At 34.6% G+C, this 21,183-nt stretch overlaps 1 protein-coding gene across 19 annotated transcripts in view; it reads right to left on the reverse strand.

The window, feature by feature from the left end:
• Positions 1–21,183, reverse strand: part of ZEB1 (zinc finger E-box binding homeobox 1) — a 180,567-nt gene that overhangs the window by 126,804 nt on the left and 32,580 nt on the right. For 5 of the 19 annotated variants that reach the window (XM_070601334.1, XM_070601337.1, XM_070601340.1 and 2 more), the window contains exon 2: positions 7,483–7,636. The exons of the other annotated variants lie outside the window; for them this stretch is intronic. The gene's annotated coding sequence lies outside the window, so the exon portion shown is untranslated. The remainder of the gene's footprint in view (positions 1–7,482; positions 7,637–21,183) is intronic. 19 annotated transcript variants of the gene reach the window in all.

Here is a 21,183-nt window from a genome sequence, read left to right on the forward strand (position 1 = left end):
ATTCAAATGACTCCTTACTTAACCAACTGATATTCTCTTCTCTGAATGATACTGATTGGTCTAAGTAATAGGTGGTAGTGTGTTACAGCCTCACTGTACTATAAAATAGTGTACTCAAGCATTCAAGTGAATGACAGATAGAAGTCTAACATCCATGGAGATATCTGGATTTATCTGCTCCTCTTAAAAATTTAAATGAGTTTCTAATGGGTAAAGTATATGGCAAAAATACATTTAAACCTGAAAGACTTCTCCATGCCCTTTGCATATTCCAGCACATGCAAGTCCACCGAAGGGCACCAGTCAGTCATCATTTCCCCCCTCCTCACTGAAAGTACTCTACAGCGTTACGATGGGACTGTCTACTTGTCATGCTATTTTCACAGCAGTCAGAGAGGTTATTTTTGCTGGTTCTTTACTTCACTTTCACTGTATTAATGATTGCTTAATGATGTATAAGACTTTTTCTACATGATAACAGAGTAAGCAAATTCTCAAAAACAAAGTTATTTTTATGTTATTTTCTTATAAAATTCAATCTTACTTCATATGATTGCATGTTAATATTTCCTCCAAATAATTTGTAAATTTAAATAGTATCCTTGTCCAAAAAATGTTCAGATTCAATGCCCTTGTAACACTTTTAACATTTAAAATGTGGTAGCTCACAATATAGGTGTTCTTAAATCTTCTATTAAGCCTATAAAGGCATCTATTTTAACTCTGATTTTTTATATAAAAATTATTCTAATTATGACTATAGTAGCATCTAGTAGTTCAATAGGCATACCAACTAATTTCTTATGGCTAGTAGATATATATAGCATTTTCCACTTAATATTCACTTGACTTGAAACCTACCAGGGCACAGACCTCCACCACACTGGTGCAGAACTGGATAAGATAGTGGTGCTTCAATTAGCAGCTCCCAAATACTTCTCTCTTCTTTAGTAGGAGCGAACAGTGTTCAGTGACATCATTTGGTAAAGCAAACCAACATATATGTATATATAAATCAGTCTTGTTTTCTTTTCCCTTAGAATGTTATAGTCTACTTTTTAATGAATTAGTAAATTAATGAGAACTGATGATCTATTTGCAAAACTAGATATGTACTACAGTGTTGCAAATGGCAGAGTTGGTAATGCTGCTGCAGCTATTTAAAACTGGGTCATGTAGAGATAGTCCAAAGGTTTTAAAAAAAAAACTTGGTATCTGTTGAAAACACTTATTAGAAAAAAAATTTAACCACGTAACAAAGAAATCAGTTTGAAATTAGGCAAATTAAAACGGGTTTATAAAGAGTTAGTCCAAAGACACAAAAAAATACTTTGGTATCTGTTGAAAATGTTTAATAGGAAAAAAAAATTTAAACACATAACAAGGAAATCAGTTTTAAATCAGGCAGACTAAAGAAATTCTACATTCCCCTTGTGAAAGAACAAAACATAATTTATATTGGAATATTTGAGAAGTCCTGAAATAGTATATGTGAAAATCAGTAATGTATTTTCACTTGAAGGCATCATGTAAAATATCCTGTAGAACATAATTCTTTTTTGGGGGGGGCGATGAAGAAGATTGGCCCTGAGCTAACATCTGTTGCCAATCTTCCTCTTTTCTTTTCCTCTCCCCGAAGCCCCAGTGCATAGTTGTATACCCTAGTTGTACATCCTTCTAGTTCTTCTATGTGGGACACCAACTCAGCATGGCTTAATGAGCAGGATCCAAATTGGTGAACCCTGGGCCACCAAAGCGGGGTGTGCGAACTTAACCCCTACGCCACCAGGCTGGCCCCAGAACAGAATTCTTTACTCAGGATATTTAGACATTAAAAAACTTTATGAATTCTTAGCTTTTCATTTCAATTTGAAGTAATTATTTGGGATGTACATAAATGTGTACATATATATGCAAGCATATACACACACATACCTATGAGATACACACGTATATATATGTAATAAGGAGACTGAGATGCTAAGATGGCCTCATAATTTCAATAGGTTCATGTTTCTAAGATCCCTGCATTTTTTAGTGACAGAGCAGAAACTATATCTCAGATTTTCTGTTTCATGTCTGTGTTCTTTCCATGGTTCTAGTCTTTCTAGGGCCTAAGTAGAGTGATAGCATAATTTTTTTAGACTACCATGACACTATTATTAGTAAGTACTAGATAGCTAGTAAGTTTTCAGTAGACAATTGTTGACTGATTCTATGCGAACTAGTTGTGGCCATGGGAAACCACATGTAGTATTCAAATAATTTTCTTTCATTTGGAATTTTACAATGAAAGAAATCTTTCTGTATTGCAAACAAAAATGAAGACACTTGATTATGAAATACCTATTTTAGATTTAATTCAAATATTTCATCTGAAAACAATTCATTAAAGTACTTACACTTATTACAATTAAATTGAATTAATCCACAAATATATAAATTCTCTTTTTACAAATGTAGACTTAAGCCACAGGATTATAGCTCAAAGAAAGCGTCAAATTAAATTTCACCCTGAAATTGTTTTCCAATAAGAATTACTTAGCAAAAATTATTTAACTCTTAAAATATTTTGCTAGGATACCAAACTAAAAGATACAGTAAATGCCTACATAAAAAAAATATTTTTACAAATTTAAAAATATTTTCATAAATTATATATAGAAGTAGCTAATGTAATATATGACTATCTTAACAAGGAAACAATTTATTTCCTATTAAGTATCAAGTATTGCTATATATGATTAAATTTACAAATATTACAAATACAGTGCAGACTATTACAGGAAGGAATCCTTTGTTGAGATTTCTTCAGGGAAAAGAATATTTAATATCAACCTAGTCATTTCCTTCCCTAATTTTCTCTAATCTGGTTTAGGCTTATCTTCCAGGGAGTAAATAAGAGATGATCGTTGCTACTTCCTCTTCTAGATGAGAAGAATCAGTTCTATGATGCCTGGGATAGACTTAGTCTTGGGTTAAATGCTGAGATAATCTTGATCCTGGAGATGAAAACTATGGAGGCCACTGAGTGACTGCAATATTGCTGCTAGAGAGGGCCCAAAGCTTGGGTGAGAATTTCACTGGCATTTTGTTTAGCATTAATAAAGATAACAGCTCTTTGTAGTGTAAGATATTTATATCTGAAGCATCATTCTGCAGTTATTTCAGTTGGCCCAACTCTGTGCATTAGCTAGGACATTTCTGACATGAGGAAATTATTATCACTATTGTTACTGTTGTTGTTAACTACAACAACACACGGAGTCCCCTCTGTAAGCACTTTCTATGGGCTAGGTACTGTTCTAGGCATTGTATATGTATCAAATAACAATTTTTTTATCACGCATGTACTTTTATCATCCCCATTGTACAGATGAGGAAACTGAAGCACAGAGGAGTTATACAACTTTCCCAAGATTGCAAAACTTGTGTCAGAGCTAATACTCAAACCCAGTCAGTATGACTCTAGAGCCAACTTATTAACCACACAGCTTGGAAATTTTTAATATAAAACTGCTTCATACAATTTTATTAAATGATCTGTACAATGTATAACATACATGATTGGCATTATGAGTTTGTTCTGCTCATATTCACATTTCTTGATACTCAGAAACTTATCTTTTCATGGCGATTTTTTGCTTTAAATAAGCTATACAAAAAACAAGTCTATTTCAGTCTCTACTAATTTCTAAGACCATTCTCTAAGAATTTGTGTCTAATTTATATGTTAGAATAGACAACCTCAGTTCATGAGGAAAGTAGACTGATTAAATTATTAGCATGCTACAGATCAATTCTCAAGGTATCCTTAAGAAAGGACTGCTTTGTTTTTATAATGTTACAAACCACTATACTTTATTGTGACTGTTGTTTAATGTCCTGACAGACTATAACTTGTCACATCAATGTTACTCATGACTAGGCCTCCACGGCCTAGGGCAGTGACTGACACAGAGCAGGCTGTCAATAAGGATTTACAGAATGAATGAAAGAATGGGATGTGCTCTTTTACCTCTTAAGTTTGTTTAACAAAGATCCTACAGTAAGTAGTAGCTTAATATCGCTAGTAACATCTATTCCATATAAGATTTTATATATTTAATTATTATGAATATATTCAAATTTTTAAGCTGTATCACAAATTTCCTTCAAATAATCCCTGTAACTTATATCAAGCAAGAATTCCCTCTTTATAAACTTCAATCATAGATTCCTAAAAGAATGGATTTTGAAAGGCACTCCATTTTATTTTCTGCATTTAAAAGGTACTTCCTTATAGTGAACTGAAAACGTTCTTTTCCTTCCCACAACCTATAAACAATAAATTTATTAAAATTTTCCTTAATCAAACTTCCAATTCCATGCCATTGTTAATCACCATTTCTTCTGACAGTAGTAGCCCCAAATTTCAAAACAGAAGCCATTATATTACAACATACACGTCCAATGAGATACTGCCTTGTTTGCTATACTGAAAAGTTATATAGTTAAAAATTGATGACTATTGGTGGACCTTTGTTTGCTTGGAAACAAGAATCATGTTTCATTCATTTCAGTAAAAGAAATGCTATGTATCACATTTCATCTGTGATGTTTACACATCTATGTGTTTTAAATATCTTTGTGTGGCTAAATGCCCAGTTCTCCAGCTGACATCATGAACCAATCAAAGCTAGCTGCATAGAACCAAAAAGAGCTGTCAAGGAAATGAAATGTCATGGCATTGCAAGACATGTTACCAGCAAGGAACATTTCCCTCAGGACACTCCTTCTGAGGGGTGGGGAGAATATCTCTCTCCCAGCACTGACAAGTGGAACTGCCTAGGTAACTGAGCTAAGAGCTTCAAATCAGAACACTTGAAAGTGAGGTTGGTGACCTCCTCCTGGGCCTATCTAGGAAAAACTAAATTTAAAAGTCACTGTAGAGATTAAATTCAACGTAATAATTTTGAGGAAAAAGTTAACAATGGACTTAATTTGGATTTTTGCTATTTGAAAAAGACATTTATTTTCTATAAATCGCTTATATATTTTAGCAGTAAGTTAGGGAAAGGTCACTTTTATTATAAAAGTAGATTTTTTAAATTTTAGTTTCTGATTTTAGTTTCATATTAGATTGTATACTCTAATTCAATGTGTTTATATTATCAGCTGAATAAAGAAAAGCTAGATTTTGATGATAATTTTTTAAAATGTTGACAGATTTAACATACGAAAACTAACCATTATTTTTCAAACATCACTAGATGAGATTCTCTGTCCTACTGAAAACGTGTAAACATTTAGGCAGCCAAATGCTCTACCATTTTATTTTCAAAAATTTAGTAAATATGTATGCTTTAGAATAAATTTATAAAAGAAAAATTTTACATTATTTTATTTCAAAAAGGGATAAAAGTTGATTGAGGAAACCATACTACCACTAAAAAATGCATGTAACAACTCAATGATATAAAATGAGTGATGAATAAACTCCCGTACTGCTTGGTGCTAGAACGGAACAGTTGCTAAGGGGAGGACAGCAGTTCGTTTATGGTTGACATCCTTTAATTAACGAACTCAGCTGAAGAAATCATGGTCCTCATTCATTGCATTCAATCCTGAAATGTTAAAGGATCCTATGAGAATCCTCTCCCATAAGGGAAAGTCTCACATAAGAACACTACTTTGACAAGGCTTTCTTATAAATTCTTAAGAATCTAAGAAAATAGAACAGCAGCATAAAAATCGTATTTTACCATGGTTAGAATTTAGTCTTTCTGCACATCTTGCTTAGAAGATACTCATTTAATAGAATTATAAACTTAAAAATTCCAAAAAGCAAGTTATCAACTCAATTTAAGAAATAACTGTGTGGGTCTACGCAACCATATTGCTTCTACTCTCATAGTAACCTATACCTTTCCAGAGTATTGGTTCCAGTCGCAATTTTACATTTGTCTTTGTAATTTTATCTACACTGTAACTGCCATCTACACTGGGAGTTCAAGAGCAGGTAGGAAGTATCCCTGTTTTTAATTCACCATTTTATCTTCAGCACCTAGCTGAAATGATAACACATAGCAGACAGTCTACAAAAATTTGAATTATTAGATGGATGGACTGAAGGACAGATGTTGCCCTCTAGAGTACTTAGTTCACTGTCAACGTCTGAAGGCTGACACGATGACGTGCTGTGCAAGGTGTACGTCATACGTGCTATTCCTGATCTGTTTGTTATTAAGCTCTAGAAAACAGTTAAGAACACGGTCATATTCAATTAACATCATTTTGACATCTCTAATTGAGCAAGAAAAATTACTCAAACTATGTAAATCTCAAAAATTCTAAGTTTGACAACAGAATAACAATCTATCATTAATGTCTGACCTTCATCACCCAATATCTAGCAACCACAAACCTACTACGTCCATGGAGACACTAGACTAAGTGCTGATAAGCAGTGATTTGAGATTCCAACTGTTAAGCTACTTCTTCCACTCCTGTCCAAAGTTAACATAACTAATCGTGGAGCTGATACGACACGGATGTCTGAATAAAGGAGTATGTAGGAACCAAATACAATGAGGATGAAAATATTAAGTTTAAGGCTACTTGAAGCACATAAAAATGTAGCCAAATTTGAATTATTTTCTCAATGCAAACATGTGTAAGGCAGGGGAGAGATGTCTGCTTTTACCACCAAAATGTGATACTGTGCTATATTACAAATAACGACTCCACATTATTTGGCTATACAAACATCTAATCTTGAGAATTTAATATTTTCCATGGAAGTATAGTAGCAATGATATATATATATATATCTTTTTTTGTCTTAAGGTTAAATGAAAATGATAACTATTTGGAACATAACAATGAAAAAAATCTGTCATATGCATTATCCCATTTGATCAACACAGAAATTACATATTTTTAAAGGCCTAATGTTAAACTAGGTGAATATTATTGCATGACATTATACTTGCTTTCTTTTTCCCCCTATTATTTTACAATGGAAGTAAAAAACAAAACAGGAATCAACAGACTACTTTATTGAAAAATTTATGACATTTACTTTAAGGAGGAAGCATCTATGAAACTAACATAAATTCAGTTTGGGATAAATTTTTTTTTAAAGTTAAACTTTACTCAAGCAATATTTATAACATGCTATTTTTAAAGACAATTAACTACAGTTGAACTACAAAAAACCCTGAATTTGTTAAACTAGACATGAACTGTTTGCTGATTTTTCACACTTTTATTACTATTTTCTTATCAACATTAAGCATATAAAATCTCTTATCTATAAAACCATTATTTGCATTCATTCTATTCCAAATGTAAGTCACAGACATATAAATTCAAACATTTGGCATTAATTATGTCCTAGATTTTAAAAGTTCTAAAATTTTAATTCAAATTTAATAAACTGGTATGCTTTACACACACACATACACACACACATACGGTATAATTTAAGTGAAAACTCACCATTGATTTTCCTTTGACAGTCACTCCATTAGTTCTCTTGATAGGGCCTTCCTATGTCAAGCAGACAGTAGCCAAATCGCAAAATGACTTTTGGATGCTCACGTCTTCAGATGGGAGTTTTCGGCCAATTGCCAGTTGAGAATTTAAACTGAAACTAAATTACCCAAACTTTATTAAGTTGTTTCCACACCCACCAACTGATAATGAGCAACGACTCTAAGTCGGAAAATAAAGTGAGTGACTTTGATTTACTTCCTTCCAAGCAGCTGTAACACTATGTTTAAGAGGAAATGTTGGGACCAAAAAAAAGTCTCAAATTCTAATATCTTCAGAGAATAGTTTTAAGTAAACTTCAATTGCTTCTAAAAAAGTTCCCTCAATTATTCTGTAACCCAAATTAATACATGATAAAGATGGTATTCATTTAATGATGTATCTGTAAATTAAAGAGTCACAAATTTAAGTTCTGTCAAACACAGACTCCATTTTAAAACTAATTGCAATATTTGGAAACACTTTGACAAGATCATCTATACTCATAAAACACTTATAAGTCATCAACTGCTTGTAGTAGTACATACTCCAAGAAGTCAAAGTTACACTGGAGAGAGATGCTCCGGCTGCCAAAGTCAGTCTTTGTATGGAGAAAACAAAATTCACAGTTACCAACTTCTAATTCTAGTGCAGAAAGAACTCTGCCCCTTTTCTGTACCAATTTAGGCTCTTTGCCTCTTAATTATTTATTATTATAGCTAACCTTTGTAGAGCCTGTCAATTAAATATGAATTTTGACCATTAGGCTTTATGATTGCTGAGTTTTACAGTCTCTGTTTTGATTCTTCTCAAATACCAGGCATATTAAATTGTTCTCATATGTTAAGATATGCCTCAGAGGCCCAATACCATTTCTGCCCAGCTATAAGTTGGCCCATTTCAATAGTTATTTATCCTTGACAATTTAAGTCTTTGGCAAATGTACAGTAGAGTAAAGCTAAAATGAAAACATGAAAGGAAAGGAAAACACATCCTTATCTTCCTAAGGTATCATGTTTACCATTGATTGAAAATTGTTTCTGAATGTCAACTATTATAGGTCTAAAATTAAATGCATATAATGAATCTTACATAACTAAGCTAGTTATGTAAGATTCAGATTAGAATGCTAAACGTAACATGTACCCCAAATTCTCATATAGTCAAGTGCCCACTCTCTGGTCCATAAACACACGAGTACATGTGCACATACATGCACATCTATCCAACCCATACTCTGACAGCCTTTCCCCTATCAATAACCTCAAACCAAGGTATCATATAAGAAGGAATATAAGGTGAATAATCAATTTATGGTTACATCAAGAGAAACTGACTTCAGAACCAAGTGTATAGCTTAACAAAACTATGTCTTGAGTTAATCACACTGACCCCAAACAGTCTGATATCCTAGAAACAGGCTATCCCATTCTATCCAATAATTTTAATCCAAAATCCTCAATAGTAATAACATTTATAAACTATTTAGAGACTAACAGAGTTCTTTCCTAGGTACTAAGAGATACAAAGAAAAGGTTAAACTCCTTTCTCAAGGAGCTTACAATCTAAAATTTAACATGGGGGCGGGGGGAGGAGAAAACAGCTCATAAAGACATACAAATGGCTAGATTTCCAAGAAAGAAACAAATACATTGCGGCAGCTTAAATTGTTTGAATAGGTCTGTCACATGTGGGGCTGATCTGAGAAGACTTTATATCAAGAAGCATTTTTAAAGCAGAAAATACACAAGCACTTTATTCTTATTCAACCTGATGAAACCCACAAAATAAAAATTAATTAAACATAGGAAATGGCTATGGAAGTATCCATGTCCTCACTCTGGAAGACCAAAGATAAATTCCTTAGCCAAATAAAATCACAGAACATGGAGATACATACATTTTAAAAAATCAGGCTTTCGGTATAAGAGAAATAATTCTAAATTTCTTCATATCACTCATCCTAATGACTACAATCATCATGGCAGTAATTTAATTTTTAATACAAGAGACACAATCCTGAAAAGTCACTATCAGACTAACAAATCACAAATCAAAAAGCACAGAATTATCCTCGTGGTGTGGATAACATCATCAATAATGCACCTAAAACAACAAAACTACTTTCACATTCCAGCAATGAGGAGCAGCAAGTGACCTGCCAATGTGTTTACGTGTTTGTATATAATCTTAAATATATTCTGCTAATCCAATTATAAGAGTTTTAGAATTTAATCCTACCCCTCATTTTATAAATGAAGAAACAGGTCTAGTAATATGACATTATTTGCCCAAAGTCACACTGCTAGTCAGCAGCAAAGTCAAGACCCCTTAAGAATAAACACATCTTTTACTATATAATCAAGGAAAGAAATAGTTATGCCTAAGAAAGAGATATAATTTTATTAAGAAGATTTCAACTTCTTACCTCCTTACTAAATCTCAAACATTCAGATCATTAGCCCCAGAAAACGCAAAGAACCAATTCATAAAGTTAGGGAGAGAAAAGTGTAATTTAACCCAGAGACCTCCCTCTTCATAAGCTTTAAGCCAGGCATTCAGTCTTACACCCAACTCTTACAGACGAAGAACGTGAATTTGAGGAACATACAAAATTTTATCAAAACTTTCTATAAAAAGGGCAATTTCCCAGAATTTTCAATGCATCACATCTATTTTTCTTTCACTTCCTGCCACCCTATTTTATCTGGTTTTTCACAGAATTGTGTAGCAATTTAGGTACCCCACATGGACAGCATTAGAACTAAAAAGTCTTATCTTGACTACTTCAGGTGATGTAACTCATCCCAACTGTATATAAACGGGCAGCAAGAGAAGTTCAGAAAATTTGTAAATGAGAAATATAAAAGAGTAGAAACACTGCTTAGACTTAGTTGTAAAGATAAAAGTTGGCCGCTAACTCACTTGAGTTTTCATTGTCTATTCACTCATAACTCATAAGATGCTTCTGGTAAAACATAACACGCTTTTGAGTTCAACCAGTCTCAAAAGGCAGAGCACTCATTAGGCAACACCTAAATCATACACTAAAACTCTTTTAAGCAGGCAATGACCCTAAACAAGTTAGTTCCACCCTACCACCACCACAACCACCACACATTCCCCTACCCACCACTGCACTGTCCAGAGCCCAAGAGCCAAAGGGTATAAAATATTCTTATCATTTGATATTAAAAAATACAATAAAATATTTTAGCATGTAAAATCAAGGTTTATCTTATGCAATAAAAGCAAAAAATATATGCTTAAGTAGTTTTACTAATATTCATTTGGTCACAAAGTAACCTCTCAATACATTATATATGTATATATTACATATATATGGAAGATATGTATCTTCATGTGTAAGTATATATGTATGTACGTGTATATGTATATGTATGCATGTGTAAATAAATAGTAAAGAGCAGTCTTCTTAAAATCATGTGAATTTATTAGAAATTGTAGTATTTCAAGGCTTTCCTCAATGTGCTAAGTTTGTGTGTACATGCCTAGTTTTTCACCTAGACTGTGACTGGCTTCCTAAAAGCAATCTGTATTTAGGTCTAGTCGCTGAAGTATTCTATATAAAGTTAGCATATTTCTATGCCAATATATCTAAGAAGAACCAGCTTATTCATATCATTCACATTATTCACAGCAATCATTTCACAAGTGGTATTTTTAAAATCAGCTAAAGAAATATTCCTCATCCTTTTCACAGATTTTTACAATGTTTATAAGAAAGTTATTTTGGGGATAAGCCATTTAATTTATCTCTGCTTCAGTTTCTCCATCTGAAAAATGAAGATAAGAACAGCATCTTACCACATAGACTTTGTGTGAAGATCAGGTAAGTCCATAGTTGTAAACTGCCTATAAGGTACACCAGGCACACCATAAGCCTTCAAAAGCAGAGCTATCACAATCATTGTCATCACCACTATCACTACCATCACCACCACCACCTTTGCAAGCAACTGAAGTGAGTCTTAGTAAAAATGCAGAGTCCTAGACCACACTCCCAGAGATTCTAATTCACTATCACACCGAAGTTTGAAAATACTGTATTACAGAGAAAGGAAATAAATATACAAGACACTGCTTGTACCAATATGACCTTACGAATACAGCAACAGGAAGCAAAACACCTTGAGAGAAAAAACTGCAGTTTTAAATGTCCAACAACAGCTTTACTTCCTTATCCAAAATACACACAACCTATCCCCAAAGCCAGTCATTATTTCCCAAGACCCGACTACTCAAGAGTAAACAGGGACACAGAAATAAGTAAGGGGTCCCAGATTCAACAAAGGTAAAGAAGCTTATACACTTCATTCCTTCTCGGGTAGAGAGTAGCAAGAAATTTTACAAAAAATTCTCCTGAGTAAACCAATTATCAAATATTTGCATACTCCTACATGTGGTATGCTCTGCCCAGTATTAAAGGGGATAGAAGCATAAGATATGAAACTCTATTGGAATCTCACTGGGAAAATAACCTCTCACCTTTTTCTCAGTAGCACAGAGTCTTATTCCAGCTCAATGAGTAGCATGAGCTAGGAGCTCAGAGAAGTGATTTTAGTTAAGGCTGATAGGGAAGACTTCACAAAAGAGAAAAGATCTTTGGTAGACCTTATAATAACTAAGTTTTTTCTAGGTAGAGAGAAAGTGCATTTAAAGTAAAAGAAAACAGTGTGAACAGAAAGCAGAAACTCAGAGATTATTTCAGGATAGTACATATATTGCACAGTACCGACACTGCATCGTGGAAGGATGACCATATCACTCTCTCTGCTCAAAAACCTAATGAGTGGGGCCAGCCTGGTGGCACAGTAAAGTTCGCGCATTCTGCTTCCATGACCCAGGGTTCACCAGTTTAGATCCCTGGCACAGACCTACCCACCGCTTATCAAGCCATGCTGTGGCAGGCATCCTGCACATAAAATAGAGGAAGATGAGCACAGATGTTAGCTCAGGGCCAATCTTCCTCAGCAAAAGGAGGAGGATTGGCAGAGGACGTTAGCTCAGGGCTAATCTTCCTCAAAAAAAAAAAACCCAAACCTAATTAGTACTTCAGAAAGATTGTTTTGGCAATAATACACATAATGGGGTATGTTGTGAGAGTCTAATTCTGGCTTTGAAAATGCACAGGGACAGGAATCTAAAGGATTATTTTAATTAATCAATTGGCTGTGAGGAACAAAACAGGTATCAAAGATGATTTAAGTTTTAAGCGTGTTTTTTCCGGCAACTTTCTATTCTGCCTTGGTAATTCAGGACGAAGGAGATGGCAGAGAGAAGAAACCGTCAAAAGTGGGCTTCGGGGTAGTCTTAGAGTGCTTAGAGCAGGGGACAAGAACTAATCTGTGGTAGCAGAGGTAGAGAGCAGTTTGAGCAAAGACTCGGAAGTGGGAAAGCGCAAACATCCCCAGGTCAATCAGCTCTCTTTTCCTAGAGCCAAGCAGCTCACGAGTGCCTTTTCTTTATGATACATCAAAGGCCTTAAAGGTACTGAGGAAGAAAGAGAAGGCAAAATAGTTTAATACATGGAATGCCTATTAATGATGATAACCTAGAGTTTAAATTGAAGATTCTGTTCCCAATACTTAGTAGAGCATACAAATGTGTTTTAATACAGTTTACAACATAAAATATTCACAAATTCAGCCTGTCCCAAAAAAAGGATCAATAATAAAGCTTTGCTACATTTAGTACAAATAACCATATCAAGTACTTGTGAACAAATATCAATAATAAACAAAGCTCATTTATTTCCTTTGAAAATGAAAATCCTTGCTTTGTTAGACTGGACTTAGCTTTAAATTTCAAATCATTCCTCTTAAACATAAGACAATTTAAAATCACAATCATACCTTTGATTCTTATTTAAACTCTGCCTCCACACACCCCTCCCCAGCCATTTCAGAGAGTTTTTAATCGGAAATTTTTGTAGAATTCCATTCCCTCACGGGTGTGGACTTGTCACTCCAGTAGTTCATACACATGACTGTGAGACAGCTCCTTAAAGGCAGAGGGCATCAAGGCAGAAGCTTTTTTGTTTTTCCCCTCTGGTCTATCAAAAATCAATGACACTAGATGTGTATTTAGTGCACTTATTAAAAGAAGGATATCCTATAACCGATCTGTACTTGGATTACTAAAAGCTGTGGACAATTACGCAACTTCATAACAGTAAGCGTGTGATTTACCAGGGCACCCATGCAGTACTGTGTCGAGTTCCCGAAGCTCACTGCAACAGGGGCATCGTTGCTCTGACACTAGTGAACACAAACAGCAGATGGTCTGAGCCCTCCGAGGGTTTTTAAATCATATACATGGTTTCTAGATTAACATGTACCTCTGCATTAAAAAAATAGTACTCACTAGGTTATGAACGCTTTTGAGATATTAATAAAATATTTTAACACGATTTAGTCCTATTGGCTGAAAAAAGATGTTTTTCACATTTCATTTAAAAATATTTTTCTCGCACCTGAATTCGTATTTTCAGTCTTCAAAAATATTCCACATTTTATTCATATGATCAACCAAATTAATCAAAAATATTGTCATATACAATTTCTGAATAATCACAGAGATCTTACAGCTACCATATTTTAGGGATACCATCTCATCAATCCTTATAGTATCATACTATATGTCATGTTCAAAGTAAGTGGGTAACATCTTAAAACATAGGGAAAGGGAACTGGCATTTGTTAAAATATCTCCTACACCAGATTTAAGATCCATTATTTTTACTGCTCACTCAAAACCCTGAGAGATAGCTATAACATGCCCATTTCACAGCTGTGAACTTACGACAGATTCCAGAGCTATGAAATGACCCAGTTATCAGCCCCATCACTGTTTATCTAGTCCATCCTTCTTAAAATAACTATCTGGAACACTGCCAAGTACCATGCTTGAAAATATGGCTCAGGCATCAGGGTGGGCTCGTGGGGTGGAGGGGAGGCACTAAGGGACATAAAAGTAAACATCATAAAGTCCAAGTACTTTGCTCACTGAAGTGCTCTTCAAACCTATTAAGAACCTTCTGTCTCTTACTTTATTCACAGATGCCCTTCTGTGCATTACAGGACTACTCATAAATTAATATCAAACTTTGAAAAATAGAAGCACTATTTACAAAAACTCAAAGCAATGACCGTTATTGACTCTTGTTTCTCGTAAGGACGAATGGCCCTATATGACATACCTCAGTAGCCCCTGAAGACACTATAATAACAAATATTCATCAACAATCCAGAATCATTAAACTACATAAGGCTTTCTAAGATATTTTATAATAAGAATCATTGAGATGAAATGTTCTAGCAATCAAAGAAGGTAAGCATTTATTATGCAGAAACTTTATTAATTGAACACCCAATGATACTAGATGAATAAATTATTAATTTATCTAGACAACTACAAGAAGTATACACACTATCATTTTATACTTTCAAAGCAGGACACAGTAGTGCGAAACCAAGCATTATAAATTTAGTGGAAAAAAATATTAGAAATTCCAAAAGGTATAAACCTCTTAATTGTAAGAAGAGAAAAACTATGGGCTCTGTATTAACACAAGCTGCCAGTAAACTCTATCCCTTTCAAAGTTAAAAAAGTATTTCAAAATAGAATTTTACAGCCTACACTACTTCAGAAATGAAGTTGAAATTTTTGCTGTTCCAATTTCCTCCTCTCCTCCCTCCCTCCCCCTTCCCTTATCTCTGTATCATAACACTTAAGACTTCTCACTTTACTTGCAGAAAAAGGCTCTATCATCTACTATGACAAGATGGAACAAGTCTACATTTAAAATTTTCATAGGGACTTTAGGAATTTTCAGGTTCTCAATACCCAATTACATACATGTTGAATCTCTAAGAAATGTTACAGCTCCTGTGCCAAAATACAGTTTCTCCAGCATTTTAAACCAGGTTTCACACAATAATCAGCACTGCAGTAGGGAAGGCAACACGTGTGACCCTTTGTACAGCAACAATTCTAAAACACAGCAGCTAAGTGCTTAGTGATTTATTTGCTCTGTTACCTTGATTTAGGGGAAAACACACAGGAAGACCAGTTTTATACAAAGAACTAACATAATACTGTGCAAAAATAAGTAAACAAAGTTTAATTGAAAGGGAATCAAATAATGAAAAGTCAGAGCATGGTCAAATAGAAAACTAAGCTGGCATCTGAGAAGCATGAACCATTCTGGCCTAGATTTGTTTGTAATGACTATGTGACCCAGATACTAAAATACCTGGCTAATACTTAGAAATCTGAAAACTGAAAGAAATGAGCTATACGGTCAGCTGGTTAAATATTAGTCAAAATGACAGGTACTTAAAATATATAATTATTGCTTTCTACACAAAGATTTTTAAAACTTTAAAAATAATTATTTTTGCTTTGTAAGTAATCCCATAAATTACTTCATCTTTATAGTCAGATAACAATGATGACACTATTGGTATTACTACAGAGATTATGGTACAAAAAAATCCTCTGAAGAGAAGAAGAATATACATTTACAAAAAATAAAGTTTGGCCAGCTCCAGTGGCCTAGTGGTTAAGTTTAGCACGCTCCACTCCGGCAGCCGGGGTTCAGTTCCCAGGCTCAGACCCACATCACTTTCTGGCTCACATACAAAATAGAAGAAGTTTGGCACAGATGTTAGCTTACGGCAAATCTTCCTCAGCAAAAATAAAAAATAAATAAAGCTTATTTAAGGAAATGTTATTTTCCTAAACTAACTTTGTTCCATTTATGACCCACATAGTTTATTCTACAGAGAGGTGTCGAGTGACAAGAATTTTTAGGAAAAAATCTTCAATTTAGAAGCTGTAAACTTTTGCTAATGAGGGTGCTAGAACACAGGAGACAGAGGGCAGATTCTCCAGGGACTCACCTCACACTTCCCTGGCTTGAGAGGCGAAGCTTGAGAGGCTGTTTCACGTAAGTAAACATTTCAGATAATACCTACTCCTTAATGCACCTGTAGCGGACCATGCTGAGAGCCTATCCAAAGCTTCCTCCTTCCTAATGATCCATGATTTGATTTCTATATCCACATCTCTCCTAGTAGTCAGTGTGCCTCAGGGGAAGCTGACTAACCCTGAGCTACAAGGGTAGACCACAAGTAGCCTAATCCATTATTATGGTAAATCCATTCCCCCTTGCCAATGATTAGTTTAGATATTTCAGAATTAGACAAATTGAGACCAATGAGAAGAAAGCTGAGGGTGGGGGTGGAGGGCAACTGCTTATGGAAAAAAAAAACAAACTAAATTGCTCATGAGAAGGCTAGGAGAAGTTAATTCTTCTCCCTTTGGATCTGAAGGAGGAAACATAAACCTGATTGCAGTTGGCAGCCATTCGGTAATTACAGTGTTGGCAGAAAGGCCACAGTGAGGAGAAAAAGTAGAGTACAAAGACAAACTTTTGAGTCCTTGAAGGCATCACTGAGCCACTGGGTTTTTTTTTGTTTTTGAGGAAGATTAGCCCTGAGCTAACTGCTGCCAATCCTCCTCTTTTTGCTGAGGAAGACTGGTTCTGAGCTAACATCTAAGCCCATCTTCCTCTACTTTATATGTGGGACACCTACCACAGCATGGCTTTTGCCAAGTGGTTCCATGTCCGCACCCAGGATCCAAACTGGCAAACCCCAGTCCGCTGAGAAGTGGAACGTGCGCACTTAACTGCTGCGTCACCGGGCTGGCCCCGAGCCATTGGCTTAACTAACCTTAATGTATGTCTTACTTCTGGTACTTTCTTATGTGAGCCAATTAATATTCATTTTATGTAAGCCAAAATTAGACTAATTTGGAAACTAATTAGCTATTAGGAAATTAATAAGTGCCAAGATCTATTTAAATGCTTTTAGAAAATTATAAAATCTATTTTACCTCTTCCTGGCTTTTAAAGAAAGGTGCTATATATTATTTTTCTATATTTTCTTAATTGCCTACAACGATTGTATATTATATGTGTAATTGGGAGGGGAGTATTTAAAACATCAGAGTGTACCAAACAATCTGACGTCTTCATCATTAATATAAAAGTCAAATTATGCTTTTAATACAGTAACACCTTCATGGATCCATGATACACTCAGATTGCTATGTTCTTACTGTCTAATTTCTCTCTGATATCAACTGTGTCTAGTTTCTGCTGTACTTTACTCCCAACTGTTGAAGACAGAGCCACTAGACTATCATCTATAGCTCATTAGCTCCCTCCACCCTACACACTCCCATTCCACTCTGAGTTTCCAGTTGTGTACATTCAGAGAATTGAAGTTGCTAGAAGTATGCTCTGAAGAATATAAAAATTATTCTGGGGACAGTGAATTCCTGTTTGAATGAAGTTTAAATTAAAAATGCAATCTAGATGTTTAGTTTTGTACTTAGAAAAAATATCTCGTTTCTTCTTCCTTTTGTCCCTTTCTTTCTTCTTTCTTTTGACATTTATTTGCCTTTTAAAAATTATTTTGATCTTTTAGCTTTATATAGTGATTGAAGACCTCTATGAAGCAGAGGCTGTAAAAAGGAGGCCTGTGTGCTAAATATATTCCATGGGCATACTTTGCCCTGTAGTGATGGTCAGAGTGTTTTTAAAACATTTGAATTAGTCACCAACTCACATAAAAATCTGTATTTTGGGATCCTTTTGAAAAAGTGAAAACTTTGGCAGCAATCACAGGGCCACAATCAGGTAGAACAGAATTATTAGCTGTCCCCTTCTCCACTTAGACGAGCATAAATTCTCTAGAATCCCAGTGTCCATATTATTTCCCTAAATGGCTTAATTCTTCATAATCAAAGCCCTTACAGATAACTGACTATGCTATCTCTGATACAACAGACTAATAATAGCCATAAATAAACAAAAAACACTGTTGGTTAAGAAAATAAAGTAATTCATAAGGCATTCAGGGACATATGCTTCTAAAACCTTTTCCTCTTGAATCTTCTAATTTAACCAGGAGCCTGTTTCTAGAACCAATACATTCTTATTATAATAAGGAAAACGTGTTCCTTAATAGAATGCTATTTGAAGTAAAATGGTTTAAATTCCCCATCTAAGTTTCAACCAATCAACCAAGAACAGGAAAATCCTAAATACTCAATCACCTTTCAAATCTGACATTGATTAATAAGTGGTGTGAACAAAATAACATGCCCTATACGTGTAGACATCATGCATCATGCATCAGCATGTACGAAATTACTTACATGCTGCACCATATAAATTAAGATGCCAAATTCTCTTTTGAAAATAAGTTCTCCCTATATTATATAATGGAATCAAACAAACAACAGCAGCAACCAGCTCAATTCACAAGTTATTTTTTATGGAACAATGCTTTCTAAATTATACTCTATAATATAGTCACTTCCTAACACTAAGCACAAGTTACTGAAAGGATTCTAGAGATGATCTTGCAACCGAATTCTATAGATGGAACACTAGCAATGCTAGTTTTATATTTATGTCAAATCCCTAGGCTTTGTCTACCTCTCAAATTTCAAATCTATCCCCTTCTCTCCAACTCAACTGCTGTGTCCATTATCTCCAACCTGGTCTACAGAAACAGCTTCTAACAACAGGTGTCCACATTCACTGCAGTCTTTCCAATGAAAATTTAGTCATGTCACACCTCTGCTTAAAACCTTTTCATGGCTTCCCAATATCCTTTAGGATAAAGGCCAAAATCCTGAACAAGATCACAGATTTCTCCTGCATCTCTCTCCAGCTTTATTTCTCCCTCTTCTCAATGCTTAGCCACACTGAAAGCCTTTCAGTTCTTCCTTTTGCTTTTGTACATGCTATTTCTGCTACCTGCAGTGCTCTTTGACTCATACTGCTTCTTTCCTTCTTAGCTCAAAAGTTATTTCTCTTGCCCTTCTCTGACTTGACCATCAACACTGCCCCACCATTCCTGGCCAGGTTAGGTTTGCCTGTTATATACTCTTATATCACGCTGTAATTTCTCCTTTAATGTTCATCTCAGATGTAATTATTTGTTTAGTTTCAGTCTTTTCCAAAGTTGTTGGGTTTCATGAGGACACAGATCTTAACTGTCTTGTTTACTGTCTTACAATATCACTTAACATAATGCCTGGCAAACAATAACAACATTTAACAAATATTTGGTGAATGAATGAATCTCATTAGACTGAAGTTAATCCAGAGCTTTGGATTGTTGAAAAGGTAGCATAGTACAGTAGACAGTATACATATCTGAAAGTCTCAAAGACCTGGTTTGTAATTCCAGATTTACTATTTATTGAGTGACCTTGAGTCTCAAACATTCAAATTCTTTACCTTAATAATATGTTACACTTAATAAGAACACTATCCAACGTCTGCTCTGTTTTCCCTATGTAGTCATTGGGAGGGAAAAAAACAGTCTATTTTCTCAACTCTAAAATGCATATTTTTTTCACTTTAACATTTTTCAAATCAAGAGTAGTCTTACAGTAGATCTCCAAAGAAGGTTGCCATTCATTACACATCTTATAATATCTTGTCACTGCCTATCCAGGTGTGAACTTAGACATGACTAAGAATATACCTTTATCTGTCATTTCAGTTACCTGCATTAACAGAATCATATACAGTTGAGTTTTAACTTAATGTTAAAACCATAATTACCTCTTGAAATGTCTTTCTAAAGATCACTATAACGCAGCACTGAAATAGAAAGTTATTCCGTGTGCAGAACCGCCTGTGACATGTGGCTAATCTGCGTCTAGTGAAGGTTCACTAAGTAATAATTCTGAACGGGCACCAAACCCCTGTCTGTTACATTGTTCTGGATGAATTCCAAGCGAAGTTACTTAACTTCTAGTGACATGTAATAGAATTAGTAAAAGAACAAAGCTACAAGTTTAATTGAACAGGAAATAGAAACAAAGCCAAAGTAATTCCTAGATATGCCTCAGAATTATGCTATGAATTTTAAAAGTGCAAGAGCAGCATGTGGCTACAATGCCAATGGATAAAAGTAATTCAGAATAATCCTTAGATAGAGTGCTCCTCCCTCCCCTAAGAAATGTGTTTGATTTTCCCAAAAAGAGAGGGAAAAAGTTACTAAATTGATGGATGTGTTTTACAATTGAGGATCTCTTAGAATCAAGAACATACAGTAATATGCATGAACATGCTCTGCCAAGTAAGTGATATACAGATAGGTAATTTTAAAGTGCCCATTGTGTGCTGTGTACAAAAAACCCTGCTTTACATAACCTTAAAGCCTTCTTCCCAAAATCACTTATAAAGTCAATGCATAAAAATAAGATGAAACAGGATTCCAATGTCACTGATTTTTTTTAGAGGAATGAAACATTCCCCATAACTTTCAAACAGACTTGACTAACTCCACTTCTTTTTCCCTATTCTTACTTTCAGCATTTCCCACATAATCCATAACACTGTGACATATTCAATTCCTTAAAACATTCTCTTGGGAAACCTATTCTAATATATAATCGTTACTATCCAAAATTCTTTCTCATGTCTGTTTCCATTCTTTCAATTGTCTGTTATGTTTAATGTAATTATTTTATTTGGTTTTGTCTTTGTAGATATTGTTTAAAGCCAAATCAATATCCTCTTCAGTCTAATCTTCAAGAGCAAAGCATGAC

The sequence above is a fragment of the Equus przewalskii genome, chromosome 30 (assembly GCF_037783145.1).
Source record: "Equus przewalskii isolate Varuska chromosome 30, EquPr2, whole genome shotgun sequence".
NCBI classification, from domain to species: domain Eukaryota; kingdom Metazoa; phylum Chordata; class Mammalia; order Perissodactyla; family Equidae; genus Equus; species Equus przewalskii.